The sequence below is a fragment of the Arctopsyche grandis genome, chromosome 13 (genome assembly GCF_051622035.1).
Source record: "Arctopsyche grandis isolate Sample6627 chromosome 13, ASM5162203v2, whole genome shotgun sequence".
NCBI classification, from domain to species: Eukaryota; Metazoa; Arthropoda; class Insecta; order Trichoptera; family Hydropsychidae; genus Arctopsyche; species Arctopsyche grandis.
In genome coordinates, this window is record NC_135367.1 from 23967458 (window position 1) to 23984593 (window position 17136).

The 17136-nt window shown below is 36.3% G+C and overlaps 1 protein-coding gene across 5 annotated transcripts in view; it reads right to left on the minus strand.

Moving 5' to 3' along the window:
• The window catches only part of LOC143921043 (serine/threonine-protein phosphatase 2A 56 kDa regulatory subunit gamma isoform-like), a 60502-nt gene that overhangs the window by 31511 nt on the left and 11855 nt on the right, over positions 1-17136 (minus strand). The window contains exon 1 of one of the 5 annotated variants that reach the window (XM_077444147.1): positions 8251-8361. The exons of the other annotated variants lie outside the window; for them this stretch is intronic. The gene's annotated coding sequence lies outside the window, so the exon portion shown is untranslated. Of the gene's footprint in view, positions 1-8250; positions 8362-17136 lie in introns of those variants that run through there. 5 annotated transcript variants of the gene reach the window in all.

Genomic DNA, 17136 nt, shown 5'->3' on the forward strand with positions numbered 1-17136 from the left:
ATTAAGACGGCAAAAACGGACATTCACCAAGAAAACGCTGAAGCGAGCGCAGTAGGCGAACAATGCGACTGAACATTTTGGGCGATTAACGTCAGGCACTTATTCGTGGGAGAATTTTCAAACGCGTCTAATACGATATTTTTTTCACCATTGTAATGGCGGAGGATACATTTACTTATATTGATGACCAAAATGAGCAATATGGCAAAGTATGAAAACGATCGGATAAGAGGCAAAATTATTTCAGAATTGTAATCGTAAGTGAAACATAAAAGAAGTTTGTAACAAAAAAAAAGAGCATGAGACAACTGACCTTGGCCCCCGATTGTTTGTCATAAATTATGGGGATGGCGGCCGTCACAAGTAAAACGTGAGAGTTAAAATAATAAAACATGCATTTCAGGTTCATATGTTAGAATATCTACATATAGTGCAAAACCGCTAAGGGAAGGGTCGTTATTTATTTTCCACCCGCGCTGTCCACATCCAACGCCGCAGTCGCATCGATCCAAATCGCACTTTAATATATTTTCATACAAAATACAATGTATATAGGAAAACGCGTATTATAAGGGGTTAAGAAACTTTAGTGAAACACAATACTGAGAATATATTACATTTTATATTGTTTTTCGGATGGTATTTACTATGGCACATAGTAGGTTGAATTGACGGAAAAATGTATGCAGAGGAGATAAATAATTTTCTGGCAGTGAATTCGGGCAAAAAGCCACGACCACTGCTATGCCAACGAAAAAACATTTTCAGTCAGAGTATTGAAAAGTGCTCCCCTACAAACAACGCATCACAACTGGTACAAACTAGACTAATTTTTACTAGATATATCCACCTATATATACATATATACCTACTTTGTAATATTTTGTGGCGCGATTGCGCCCGATATAATAATATCTAGAACCGGTTGATTTGTTTCCGTAACGACCATAAATCACTCCACCATTTACCAGATGGTACATCGTCTCTGCCATCGACCGCTACCTATATAATACTATATATTGACAATTTTAGATCACTTTCGGAACGATTCTTCACAGACGCACGTTATATTTATATATGTGTATGTGTATATTATATTAGCGTAGTGCCTGTTGATATTCAACGGCTGGTTTCGGATGTAATATTGTTGAAAATGTGAGCGATGATCGGTACAAGTACAGTCGACTCTTCTATAACGCGATAGATCTGTTCCGCAAGAAAACGAAAAAAAAAGCTAGAAGGGAAATTGATAGATGATATATACAATAATTATGTGCGTGGTAGACATCATCATTTGATGGTTGTACCGCTTGCTCGTACAGTTCTTCATCGAATGGCTCGAGTTCCAAGAGCTATCTGAATTCGCAATGAAATGCCTGGTAACCTGCGCTCATCATTATTTTCATAATTGAATGTGATGTATGAGTGGAATTTTAATCTTCTCTCTTTCATTTCAGCCTCGTTGGGATGTTTTGTATTTACCGCTAGTTCTATATATTGGTACTGGCTATAGGTGCAAGACATTCCCTACTTTGTATTTTATTAATTAATTGTTTTTATTTTTATCACATCTCTGTATTTTTTGGCCATTGTGACGTATTAGGGACTCCTGTAATGCACAATGGTCCAAACTCAAACTTAAACAAATAAATAAGTATATACATAAATATATGTTTATCACTCGCTCAAATTTAAAATATTTTTTTTTTTACAATTGAAGTTTGACTACTATAGCGGCGTAGCACCCGATGACATTCAACGAGTGAATTTGGAAAATATATATCAGACTCGGGTTCATTCTGGAATAGATGTGAGTGGTTTCATCATTTTTCGTGAAATTTGGTTTTTCCAAATTTTAAGCTAACAAATTCACTTTTGAACTAAATCATATAGTGAATAACATATGAATTTACCAACTAACATAACCAGCAACATAGCTCAGTGATTTACGAATAATGCTATGCGTATAATAGCGTATCTGAGGTTACATTTTATAAAACATTACAGATTCGATAACCAAAAACCAATGCCGCCTCATTACGAATATGATTTTGGGCTATCCGGAAGTTTTGGCCTCTGACCACATATGAATGTACGGATCCGTTTACGGACAAACCAACCTACGTTGTGCGAAAATAAACCGTGAACGTTTGCAAATAAGCATGTGCGAATAAAAATTAACAAATAGCGGCACAGGTAAATGAGTGACTGGCGTCTGTGTATACGAAGAGAGAAGTAAATGGCGTTTCTCTGGGTTTCATCTGGCCGAAGAAGAAAAAAAGGCTATAAATATCAATTTGTGTGAAATTTTCGCAGACGTGTGCCGAAAAATTAACCGAAATAAAATAAGTTTACATTTTATGACGAGCTAGTGAGTGTTTTGACAGATGTAATAATATATGTACCAATTTGCGATGAAAATATGCTTAATGGATTTTCCCGCGAAATTCTCAATTCGCACGATTCCTCGGAATATTCCACAAATACGTACCCGATTGATTTTTATTTCGATTTGAGCTATTTTTGTAGTTAATACATAACGGTTTCTCAACTTAAAAAAATCTAGATGGGGGGGGGGGGGGATTTGGTTTAATCAAATAATAGATGGGTACCCAACCATAACGTTTCAAGTGCCAGAAAATTAAGTTTTCAGTAACGTTTAAATGAATAAACAATAAATAAATTCATTCTTGAAACATTTTTTAATAAACTATATTTTTTCTGCGAGGTATTGTAATCATTCAACAAACCATCAATAATTTTTCGATATTAGAAAAATAAATTAAAAAGAACAAAATGTTTTAAGTGCCATCATTTGTGTCACAAGTGCCTTAAAAACGTTGTACCATTTTCATAATAACAAATGGAAAACTTATATAGCATCGTCTCCCTCAACTATTAGATGTTACTCTGATCATGGTGGCTGAAGATATCATCAATTTTTGGTGTCAATTTAATAAGGTTAATTTACATTAAAAGTGGCAACTAACTAGGAGTTTGTAATTGTGTTTTCAAGTTTCTATCCCCAGGATGCGGCATTTAAAAAAAAAAATTAAGGGTGCAAGTAAAGGCTACACATTAACTGCAAATCACGAATAAAACGCATTTGAGCCTATGTGGCACTTACAACGTTATGGTTTGGTAGTAGGTATATAACATATTTTTATAGCAGATCGCAAGTGTATAGTGCTCGCAACAATCAGCAAATTCGGACTTGCAGAATTTGTGAGAGGGAGAGAGAGGGTGTCATACGTACATATTATATTTTATTTTATTTCATAGAACATGAATACTTTACAGATCGCTCCAAAGCGACGAGTGCACTTATACAGATACAGATACAATACAACCAATCAGTTCAGACAATACAAGCATTTTATACAATGCGAATTCATACAAACATCCAGAGAGATAGGAAAAGAGACGCCAATTTTACAGGAACTGTTGCAATGAAAATCAGAAAATTGGCAATATACATAAGAATTCATACAAACATCCAAAGTGACATATATGGAGAAATTTTTGCAGCATTTTATAATCAAATTGGCAAACCTCAAGACGTTGAATAACTTGAGATTAGCAAGAGATAGGGAAGGACATGCCAATTTTTACAGGAACCGTTTCAATGAAAATCAGAAAAAATGTCAAACTCTGATACGAAACGATCGACTTGTAGTCACAAACCAAGGTCTGGCCAGCAGCGGGACTCGAGTGGGAGTCGAACCCGTGACCACTCTGCTCGAAAGCATAATATGCCAACCACTAGTCCACGCTGCTGGTCATACGACGACAAAAATGTTATTCAAGTATATGTATGTATATACTTTGTAGTGCCTCCCCTATTACATATTTCTAGATTCGCCCCCTGCTTAGATTTCACTCTAATTGAAGCGTGCCATCATCAATAAAAGATCGAGTCAGTCATTTGCCGATATAATATGACAGACGCTATCACGTGCGTCATCTGCAATTACACTGAATCAAGTTTTTCCCCAACATACCCGACATTTTTCGATACATTCGGCCTAGCCGAATTCCCTTTGAGGTGACCAAACTCCAGACCATCCCAAAGGGAATACACACACCTTGCCAAAAAAACCCGCAAACGGATCGATCAAAACTGCTTATTTATCAGTTACACACGTCTGAAAAAAGCTGAAACCTCAAAGCCGACTAGGAATCGGAAAATAAACATACGATATCGTAAATTTGGAACAGATTGCAGTGTGATATATACCCAGGGTCGCGATATACGGAGAAACTGTTATTTCAAGAATTCAGAGGCGGAATAATTCAGGTCGGAAGCAAGCGGCATAAATTTCCTTCCCAAACGAAACCGATCTGAAAAATTACCAGTATTTCAGCGGATACCTTGTAATTTCCACATAGCAGTAGTAGTAGTGGAGGTAGCAGCAGCAGGTACTTAATTTAAATAAGGGAATCGATTTCCATCGCCGTGCAAACGCCGCAGACACTCCTTAAGTTGCACTATCGACCCATAACTATTTTATTCAAGATGCGATTTACAATTCAAATTAATAGGGAAGTGCTACGTCATCGCGAGAATTCGTCACGGCCGTGGATTGGTATATTTAGGCGTGTCCTCTCACTGCCGGTAGCGTATTATAATAAGAAGAACAACGAAAAAATGTGTATAATTATAAAATAAGACTACTCCAGAATCAAGGACGAACGCAAATCGAGGATATGCGGCTTGTGTGAAATTTGCGTTAAGTGTTGCGAACGAGGCTAATCAAAAGTTCTGGGTACCAGATGCTATTGACTGCGCATCGGAAATATGATGTTTCGCATTACAATTCAACGAAAAAGCGTGATACAACTTTGAATTGTGGTCACATTCGTCGGATGGTGAATTAGTGGTGTGCGTGCCCGTAGTGGCACGACGATTTGGGTGACACGCAGAAAATTGTTAACCTGAAGTAAAAGTTTAAATAGTCTATACAAAAACAACAAGGCAATTTGTAGAATATTGCCCGGCGTTGCTCGAAAGTTGTTGAAAAACGTTACGATCTACATATGTATAAGTGAGAATACCAATAGCTTAGTCTCCACATTTTTCGTGCAATTTGTTCGAAGTAGTGCATGCGCGAAGGCATGCGCTTGGAGTTGAACGGATGCGTTTTGACAGATTGCACCCACTCCCGAGCCGATCGGATAGTCTTTCAACTTGTCTGACATGTCACTTCACACAATCAAATCGGAGGAAATATTAAATTTTATAGAAAATACACGAATAAAAAAATGACGTTTTAAAAATTTTGGGAACAAAGTATAATATGACCCCTGAGGAAGTGAAAAAACAAAAATTAAGTGCCTTTAGTCATATTACTGTAGAGAAAAATATAAAAAGAGTGGCTGATGAAACATCGTCAATTTTCAGTCAACGATATTGAATAAGCGTGGACAGTTTATTTAAGGCATGCATCATGTTTAATATTGAATCGAAAATTGACAATTGTAGATTTGCATATTGCATATACAAACATTAATTAGTTGCTGTCAATTTGAAACTGATTATTATAAATAATAGCCGGGGTGGCTAAAAGAATGGACAAAAGAGTCCTAGAATGGTACCCGAGAGAATTCATAAGAGTAAAAGGAACACCGCAGGGAATATGGGTAGACGAAATTAGGAAAATGTGTACGGTGACATGGATAAGACTTGCGCAAAACAGAGACGAGTAGAAGCGTGTTGGAGAGGACTTCGTCCATCAGTGGATGGTGAATGGCCGTTGATGATGGTTAGAAGTTGTGTAAAAAATACATGAGTACTTTGCAATACCTAATAGTTGGCGATTAGAATGGGACTCATTCCATCAGCCGATTGACGTTCGTATGTCAACTAGCATAGTCTACAAGAAAGATTGGCAATGCTTTAGAAAAACCATATAGAACATATGAATACACTTCCGATTCAGTTTGAACTTGACATACGACATATGATCACATGATAGAATCAGTCCAATTTTAATAACACTGAAATCGAACGACAATACCAACACTACACTCGACTATTCCAATATTTTAATACATGTATCTTGGATTTTATGTTACGCAAGATTCGCCATACCTGCAATATGGTAATCACTCTATTCAAAGGACACACATGATGTGACCAAAATGATAAATAGCCAAGATATAAAATAAGTATGGCAACGTCTCTACCTACGTTAGAGACATTGTCGTAAAAACGATATCAAAACAGTTAAAAATGGCAAATCGGTCAATTCTTCTGCACAATCTGTCGTATTACTGTTTTTTGTACCGTTGATTCGTTTCTTCTTTCTTATTCGATTATGTTATGTTGTCTACTATCTACCTATCTATAATAACGGTGAGCTAAATAACTACATATTATATGTGCGGATGGCGCCGTTCGCCCACGACACCACCGTTTGAGAGCCACTCGATCTGCGATCGAGCCAAAAGGTTGACATTCGCCGAGGACAAGGCCGCGTGCAAAATTTAGCCGGAGGCTGCAAATCCCAACATTTCGGCGATTCATTGAACCCGCCGTTCGACACACAAATAAAAACAAAACACCGATTAAATAAATAAAACTCGTTTTTACAAGTTAGCAGAGGTGTACGTTTGAGAGGCGCTGCGATTAATGAAAATGTGAACGATCGTAAACTCGGTGCGAAATTGACAGATGTGTGTTCTGACGAATTCGTGTGAAATGTCAAAGCAATGTGTTATGGTGCACGATTTGCATACTTAAGCGATTTTGGTATTTACAAAAAAAACTTCCAAGCCTACTTCTCATGGTCAAGTCATCTAGTATGATTTGACGATTGAGTAGCTTGCTTAAGACTCGTATCACAAGCTATAAGTAGACAGCGGATGGTCATTAAGGCAATATGCTTTTGAGGCGTTATGGCTATTATTAAAATTCATAAAAAGCCTTTTTTATTGCTCTTTGCATTCAGCACTGTTGGAAAGTGTATTGTTATTTGTCATTGCCCTAATGACTAGACATACGCTAAAGTTCGGTGCAATTGAAAATAACAATAGGTAGATCCATTAGCGTTCAAGGTAACAGCAAAAAAGCATGGTTTTTTTAAGAAATTAACAGTAGATATTTGAGTAGCCGCTCTTTACCAAAGACCAAAGATCGGCGTTGGGGCGATGCCTTTTTCATAAAAAATAGTTCACTATTGTCAACTATAGTCAATTGCTATTTTAAAAGTACCAAGTCAACGCCGAAGTTTGCTAACGATCATTCGCCTTATAGTTCTAAGATTTATCCTCACAATGTTCGAATCCTAATATTAAAGTATGTTTATGTTTTACACAGAATATCATCATCATCATTTAAGTTCTAGCACCAAACACTAATAAGAACATATAATAATAGATTGCATTGGATGAAAGCAAAACTTGCAAATCTAACCATATCTACTAAATTTCCCTCAATTCATCAACTCAACTCACACTATTTGCTTAATTATCCCTCGATGAAAGTTTCTCAAAAAAGCATTTTAATATATCCTTCGATATTTCAACATTGGAAATATGAAAGGTTCAACAATCCTCTACCACTCACACATACTCTCTAGTTATTATACTTGATTAGAGAGCTTCCTTTCCTATCTACCGTCTATTGATTACTCACAAGATTCTCTTTTTATCACTGAATATCCTTAGAGCAATATTTAATTTCTTCTAAATCTACGTATTAAGCACCATTAGAAAGCTTCCATTCGTATCTGCCGTCCATTCATCACCCACAAGATTCTCTTCTTATCATTGAAGCATACAACCTTTTACATAGCATTTTTGGGTCAAAGTTTCACACCCACATGCCGACAACGACAGAAAGTTTTCTTCACCAAACACAACTCAATTTCACAACTCATTCAAATAAACCAAAATTCTGGTAATAAAAAAATACAGTATGCGTTAGTGTACTATTCCAGATACGAGTATGGAAAAAAATGCACCCCTCGCCAGCTAGAGTTTCTATAAATATAAATCTTAGAGGAAGCACTTAGCGATTTAGCGGTCGAGGGGGTAGATAAAGTTGCAGAGGCGGATACCCCCTAAAATCCGGTAAGTTGCCGGATAAATATAGCACGTGAATGGCCTATGATTCGTTTCGGGAGTGACGATAGTATGTAGAACATACATAATTGCATAATGTGGGATCAACACATAGGGGCGGGTCAACTCGAAAGTCCACCGAACACAACTCGAATGGGTTTTAATTGAACACTGCGCACTGTTTACTTTATTCTATTGATGAACTTTTTTTTTTAAGGTAGTTTTGGTCTGTTTATACTCGTACGGAACGGTCACTTTGAGTACGCGTCTGACCGGCTACGGATCCGGCGCGAAACTGACGCTGGAGAGGTCGCTCGCGCAACGTTCGTTTTATCCCCTGCTTTTACACGTTAAATACTATAAGTATGGAAGAAGATTCGTATCAGGAGGAAAATTAATACAGTGGAAATCTATTAACTGATGCATTTTGTAAAGTTGATTTATAAATGCAACTTTTCATAATTTATTCAAGTTGAACAAAAAGTGTACAAAATTATGAATTCATTACGAGACTTATGTATATGAATTACGTAAAAAATTTGAGTGATTTTATAAAAGGTGTGTAATAAATGTAATAGACAATGTAGAAAATAGCTGATATCTAATTTATGTACATAATTTGCACGAAGCAATAGGCCGTGAAGTTAATGGATTTTCTGTATAATGTAAGTAAGTTTAAAAGCTTGTAGTAATAAGTTTATATGAGATGAGAGTGAAAAAAGTAACTTTTTAACTTTTGTGTTGTGAATGGACGGTAGGAAGCCATGTTTGGATAGCTAGCTGTCATCGCATCGATTTTATTTTTATATTTACATACATATTAGCCACAGTGACATTATAGAATACTCTAACGCGTCACTGTGACCAGACATATAAGTATAATACAAATACGATTTACATACATAAGAAAATCAGCGAGACATCTATGATATACAGCAGAGCATCGCAACCTGGTGGATTCGGCCCTTTTGGTGCCGTACGCACCACTTTGATCTAACACGTGCGAGCGAGATCGCGTGTGAGGGAGAAAACCGATGCTAGTTAACGTTTTGTCACCTATGTATGTAGGGACTAGCTAGCGACTGTCGATAAAGTACATATCAAGAGGTTGCGTGCCTCTGATATAGAGAAAACATTTTTTAAATCATATACAAATAGTGGTGACATAGTGGGTAGGATGGTTTTTGTCAATTTGATGGAGGAAGCGCTTCAACAATGAAATCAGATAAATTGACAAACTTTGATAGGAAACGATAGACTTGGAGTCACAAATATGCAAGTCTGACCAGCAGAATAAAGATTATACTCAGAATAAATTGTTTTCAATCAAGGTCAGCTCACGGGATCGAACACGGCGACCACTCGGTGCTTAGTATCAACACAACCACCGGGCCAGGCTGCTGGCTGATTTGACACAATATTCCGATGTAATTTTAATGAGTTCGTTAATGATTAAACTCCCCTAGCTTTGTGTCAGATTCATTGACTTCCTTGGTAAGATTTCAAAGCGACCTGAACAGTGCGAGTGGTTCAAAATCCGATCACAATTTTTTGACGGACAGGAATTTCACTGAACTAACAGAGAGGCTAATAAAAAGTTTGTAAAAAGGTCCGCACGAATTTTATTCAAAAGACCTAAAAAAAAATTGAAATAATTACTATTTCTAATTCATTTCATAGGTATGCAGCGTTGGCCTTTAATATTTGACATGGTTGGTTGGTTTTGTTCATTTATTAATTTATTGTCTAGTAGACTTGGACTGTAACATATACCACCTACCTTAGAAACGAGTTAGGTTTATGAGATAATTAACAAAGGGGACGGAGAGCAGCGGGTGCTTCTCCAGTATCCAGCTATACTTATTTTCAAAATCAACGTTTAACCCAAACTTGCGTTAAGAAGTTTTCACTTTAAAAAAAGGGTAAATTTTCTAGCAGTTTTGTATAAGGGCATACCTTTTTACAAGGGATGAGTCCTATTATTGGGCCTAGCTAACGTACATACATAGTGCAGCCCTTTCACGCAATTTAGTCAAACTTTTGCCTACACGACTAACGACAGACGCCATTATACGTTTGCGGTCATTTTTAATGGTGCAATTTCGCATTTTTGCACATTTTTAGACCGCAGACTCCTACCTCAACCTTTCAACGTGATAAATTCGATCATGAATCCGATTATAGCTACAATAAAAATACCATCCCGAGTGTCGTACGTTATCTTTATTCAGAGTGCGTGCCAAAATATTCCGACAATTTGGTTTAATTTTTTCCCTCGTTGCACAACACACCAAGATTCGGGACAAACGATAAAATCTGAGGATATTTTGTGAAGATGTGCCTAGAGTGCGTTCCGATCCATCATTTCGTGGCAGTTTTGCGTCGTATGCAATGTTGGCTTTTAAAAATAAGCACACATATCTGTTTTCTTCACTTATCTCGACGCTTAATTGCCGTGTGTTTGTCGAGATGAAAGAGGTGGGTGGTTTTTTACAAACACAATTATTACTGGAAGTATTTGCGGTTTCCTGAGTTGGCATGGACCCTTTTTAATGTTTGAAAGTGGCAGTTAAGTTTGATACAGATGTTTCAAAACTATGATTTGAGTAATATGAAGTCGTACTTTCAAATCAGTTGAAGTAAATTTTGGAGATCCATGAAACCATGAAAAGTTAAGAACTTTCATATTTACGTTAACTTATAGGAAATCATGTATTATATCATTAAATTGATTAACCTTAGCCTGTGAGTGTAATAAAAAATATTATCGCCCAGTCTTCATAATTTTGAAACATCTATCCTTGAACTAGTTCGATGATATAAAGAAATGATCAAATTGACAAAAAACCTAATTACTTCATTTCACTTTATATCAACTTGTGTAAAAAAATTCATTGCTAAAAAAATGTGTATGACTACGAACTGGTAGGATCATCTGAACGATTACAGGTCTATTCATATTATCCAAACTGCAGAAAGTGCAGAATAGGGCGATGCGTGCAATTTTGAATTAAGCACTTTAAAATTTGTATACAAGCTAGATAAGAATCGTTACCTAAATATTTTAATAATTACATATGCATAATCATAAAACTAGGAATATGATTAATTTAATTATAGATAGCGTTAAGAAAGCGTTTTCCAAGGAGGTGTTCAAATCTATAATGCCTTTCCTGAGAGCATTAGAAGTGCTAATAACATTGGTGCTTACTTGAAGGGTGTTATGGATACCTCTGTGAAAGATGATGTAATGATATAAGTTTAATAAATGCAATGTTTGGCATTATATAATATAATGTTATGGTTACTAATTATAGTTTTGTTAATTATGTCATACTAGTTGTTTTACCCGGCTTCGCTTAGTATTTGAAATATAAACATCTCAAACATTGCGAATCTAATGGTAAATATTCATTTGCTTTTTTATTAAATTTATTTGAATCGAAAGAAATATAAGATACAACCAATTGAATTGTCGCTATAGAAACTTTGCCTTGTTTTCGAAGTTCCCAACCAAAGATACAAACATACAGTCGAAATTATATATATTATAGTTATAATTTTAGTTGTTACTTTTGTTATATATTCATTAGCAAATTTCTATAAATAAAATAAATAAATAAACTAATTCACGACCATAGTACAGCACAGCAGCTCACGTAAACAACATTTTTTATTCATACTATCAAGCACCTAACGGTTTCGTCACGTGCGTTCCGGCAAAACCGGCGTTCATATACACTTCAGATAGGGTTTTTGAATAGTGAAAACTCCGGTTTAAGATTTTCGAAATCGTCTGCTTCGGTTACTTCAGGTTTCTCTGCATTTTTAGGAATTAAATTTAACTCTTCCTACATTGTTAATACCGTTAAAACATTCGTATGCACATTCGCATTTTAGTTAGTACGCGTGCACTCACTACTATGACGTCACGTTGTGCGTGAATATTTATAGTGGCTTAAGAAAATCGGTTTCTCTTGATACGTTACGGTGACATATACTGCTGTATGAATAAATTGTCAGCTACTGTTTATATTGTGTTGAGAAAAGCCTCATTTGTTGGGATACAAGTTGAAAAAGGATCTACGGGCAACGAATTGCCCAAGAAATGGAGCAATTCCCTAGATAATAAATTGACAAATTGCTACGTTGCATGACAATTATAAATCATAAAGGGCGATATTTATTTCAAATATGGAAACAATTTATAATAAATTAATTCATCATTCAAAAGATTTATATGTGTATAGCCAGCAGTATATATCAGTGGTTGCCTTTATGTTTAGCACCAAGAGATTATTTGGTTCGATCTCGGGCTAATCTTTAATACACTGCTGGTTAGACTTGGACGTTTGTGAGTCCAAGTCAATCGTTTCTTATCAGAGTTTGCCAATTTTATCTGATCATTGTTGAAACGGTTCCTTAAAAACCATCCTACCTGCTGTCACAAAAATCTGAATTTGATTTATTTTATTTTATATAAATTAATCATGCACGCTCGCCTAACAGATTGCTCCCAAGCGACGAGTGTGCTAAACAGATAAAGAACAGAAAAAAATACATGACATTAAAAATTCTTATAATAAATAAAAATATTGATGTATGTATATACAATTTGTAAAGAAATATGTACAAGTCTAAAAATCCACAGATGTTTCAATGAATTAATCGCTAATTTCGTGTTCTTCAGCTTCTCGAAATACAGTGATTTATGTAATAAAAATGCCGCATTGTTTGTAATAAATTGTCTAGTGAAGGCTCAATGGGGTCTTCCTGTCAAGCCTTCTTGGTATTTATCAATATATGTAAAAATAAAATAAAATTTGAATTTGAAACTTATCAACAGTGGCACCCGCTCTTGGAAATGGAAAGTTTAACAACATATTTAAATAAAATTGACTCGAGCCAATTGAATTATGAGTGTATGGTTGATGCAAAATCGCCACTATGGCGGTTTTAATTAAATATAAGCACACTCATAGCAAACTCGGCCAAAAAAAGCTGGAGGTTTGAGTCCGATCGTTTACACGTTTTCATATAGAAATACGGCTGGTATTGACGAAAGCAAACTAACTATATACCTAGTGATTTGTGACGAATGTTTTTGGAAATGCATAGATGTCTGTAGTTTTTGCAACCAAAACCAAACTGGTTGAGGTGCTGCAGTACCGCATATCCTACGGACGAGCCGCACTTGAAAATACATTGAAATTTCAAATCTTCTAACTTATTCTTCATTGTTTCAGACTATACTACGTCTGGTTATGAAATCGAGAACGAGGATAATAGCAGCCGGACATGAGACTAATCCGAAAGGAAATTAAGAGATTTTTCACGGGGAGACCCAGCCCAGCCTCCCCCGCTCCATTCGCGAGGATTACGCCAAAATCTTGATTGATGAGATCACGGCTAATATTTGCTGCGAATATTTATTGCGAACGCAACAACGCGTCGGTCATCCGAGTCATCTGGCTGACCGTTACACTTCGTCTGATGACACGCTCCGTTCCGTTATGGTGTTGCGCGAGGGACACTTTCCACTATCTTCTACCTTATCGGTGTATAGTATGAATGCAAATCATAGATACATAAATATATTTATCGTCAATTTCCGCGTGCGTGAATAAGAGTTTATGAGACGAACGAAAAACAAGTTATATTAATTAGAAGGATCATAGTTTTAATTGACTAATCTTCACCGTTGCGACTTACATAATGACTGTTACACGAGCGGATTTTTTTTTATCTCAACCCATTTTTAAAAGTAAAATCAATCGTATATACACACCTACATATGTGAAAGGCTAAGCTACATGCGCATGCGTTACCCGTCAACTGACAGTTCTTCATTCGTACATCAAATGTACGAATGCGTGCACCAGGCCATTATTAGTACATATTAACCAGCAGCATGGCTCGGTGTTTGCGTTGATATTAAGCACCGAGTGGTCGCCGGGTTCGATCCCGCGAGCTGACCTCGATTGAAAAGTATTTATTCTGAGTGTCATCTTAATGCTGCTGGTCAGACTTGGATATTTATATATATATATATATATATATATTGTAGCGTGGACGTGAAGAGGGTTTTCCAGGATCGGAGAGAAAGACGCAGTAGGGTTGTAAAAGTGGTTTATTGGTCTGCACTCGTCGGCTCTCCAGTTCCGAATGCTTTCCAGTTCGAGAGCACCCAATATTTATACTCGTCGGGCGCAATACGCATACATACGTAAGCGAGAACCTATTGGTCGATGAGTCGCGCGATCCTATTGGCCGTTATATGTCGAGGCCATTTTGGCGCGAACGAGAGATCAGGTAATCAGCGACCACTCACCTAATCTCTATAGTCTACAATATAGTCGATCATTTCCGATCAGATTTAAAAAAAATTATCTATTACATAGATATCTTGCTAATTTTCTTATATACATAAATTTATAGAATTTGTATTAAGCTTATATGTCTGGTCACGGTGAGGCGTTAGGGCGAAAACACACAGCGATGAACGTGGCACGTGGTTTTTTTTTTAGATAATTTTAAGCGTGCGAAATATGGCGTGCCTTGTACAGATTCATGGCACGCCGTCCCAAAATTACTCCCTGGAGTATTTTCGGTAAAATTTCTTGCCAGTGTCCGATAACGTTGCATCCGATATTTGAAGAAATATAGGAGAACTTGTCGACGTTTCACATGCCACGTTCCTTGCTGTGTTTTCGCCCTTGGAGTATTCTGTAATGTCACTGTGGCTAATAAGTAAAAAAATGTATACATATATAATCGAATTTGGCTATATTGAACACTGGCATATGTACATAGGTAATTAAATTTATGAAGGCCCATACTCTCCACTCCAAGGAAAAGCGATCGTTTTTATTAAGTCTATTCATACTATCCGGCAGTTCACAGTAACAGCACAACACAGCAGATCACGCAAGCGACAGTTTCTATTCATACTATAACAGAAGCCTAATATTTAAAAACAGCGGGTACTTTCAACACAGAGAGGTTACTGGTCGATGGGTCGCGAGACCTTATTGGCTGTTGTATACAGCTTGTTAATACGTCGAGGTCTTTTTGGCGCGAACGCGAGATCAGGTGATCAGTGATAGGAAACTAGTGGTCGATTAGCCCTAACCACATAATCTTTACGTTATAATACGTTACGGTGACAAGCACTGCTGTATAATATGAATAGATTTATATTGCTTTTACGTCTACGCCACGTACACATTAAAGAACGTATGGATGTGTCCATATATAATGTATTAAATAAATCTTTTCGTATTGCAGTTTACGTGCAGTTGCTTGTCTGTGCTGTGCCAGTATGAATAGACCTCTAGTGTGCGCATCATAACGTGGAGACGGGGTGTGCATGTATATTGGCAGCAATTAAAATAGGTAGATAGGTTTAATTAGTCCAGGTAAATAATATACATAATATATTAAAGAGACAAAAATATTTATATATACACACATATGTATGTATACAGAAAAGTGGCCTTGGAAATAAGTCCCGCCTTTAATTAATGATCGTTACAACTTGACATGTACGTATTCTTACAGTTCTTATTAAAAAATAAAAAAAGCTTTCTTTTGGAAACTTGTTTACAGAGGATTTGCCAAAAATGTATAAAAAGGTAAACATCTACAATATATTGAAAAGTGGCAAATAAGCAAATATCTCAATTTAGTACGACATATTAGTATCATGCTTTTTAAGATATGAGCATTCTTTTTATTTGCCGCGCCGATAAATGGTACCCTATATATTTTATATTAATGCCCCCCTCTAAAATAGCTCGCACGACATATTCGGTTTTCGCCCGACAAATCAAACGGCAAATGGGTTGCCAATAACAAAAATAATATTTGACAAAAATAAATACCGACCCTAACAACCTAATCTTAAATTAATAGGGCCAACCTTAATTTAACCTAACCTAACCCAATCCTTGAATAAAATAAGAGTTAGCTGCTAAGATATAACGATTACCCAGTAAAAAGGTAACTGGTTATGATTTCACTGAAACGTCAATTTTATTTTTGTGACTGACAATCCGTTTGACGTTTGATTTGCCGGGCGAACGCCGATTCTGTCGTGTGAGCTATTTTAGAGATTTTAATATGACATTAAATGTGGTTTTGACATTTGTCGTGTAATTTATTTTACAGCCGTGCCAAAAATGGTACCCTATATATATTTTATATTAATGGAAATTTAAATTTTTTAGACGATAAAAGTAATTTTCGACGTCATGTTATGGACAGCAAAACTTACGGTAATATTATTAAAGACCTTGCATTGAATTTTATTGTAATAGTATTTTATAATTAAATAAGGAATAATTTAATAAAAATAAATAAATAATTTTACGTCCTTACAACGCATTGCACGAATGCGACAGCATGCTCCGTTCTCGTAAGTCTCACGCTAATCGGATCGACTATAACATCGATTTCATTAGATCGATCGGAGTTAAATCTCGCACGAGATAAGTCAACGTACGGAAATAGAGATTAGATCAATGAAAACAATTACAGTTGATAGATAAGTATGAAACAAGTAGGCGACAATCAACTAAGTAAACATTTATAGACCACCCACAATCAGAGCAGGTGCGAAAAAAACACGACAACAAAACGAACACAATCTAATTTTAATTTCGCACAGACAGTTAAAAAAAAATAATTTTCCCGTCTAAAAATAATGTGAAAAGTTGTTTACTAGATGGTTTAGAGAGGTTCCCAAAGCTGCGACGATTAGGGTAAAATCAAAAATCGATTAAGTGGCAGTAATCGTTTATCACCATGCGACAGACGGCCGGCGAGGATTTAACGAATCGAATGATCGACGGACGCCACTGTCTCGATGCGAGTTGCAAACAAGATAAACGACTAACCGTGAGCCTGCCAATCCGCGTAATACGGAAAGACGTTGCGCAAAATCGATTGGATGATTTACAACGGGCATAAAACTAAAGTGTGACGTGTTCTACTACCGAGCATATTCAAAGTGTAACCCGTGAAGGTCATTATTAAAGAGCGGACCCAGAGCGCGCCGTTGTAAATGCATTG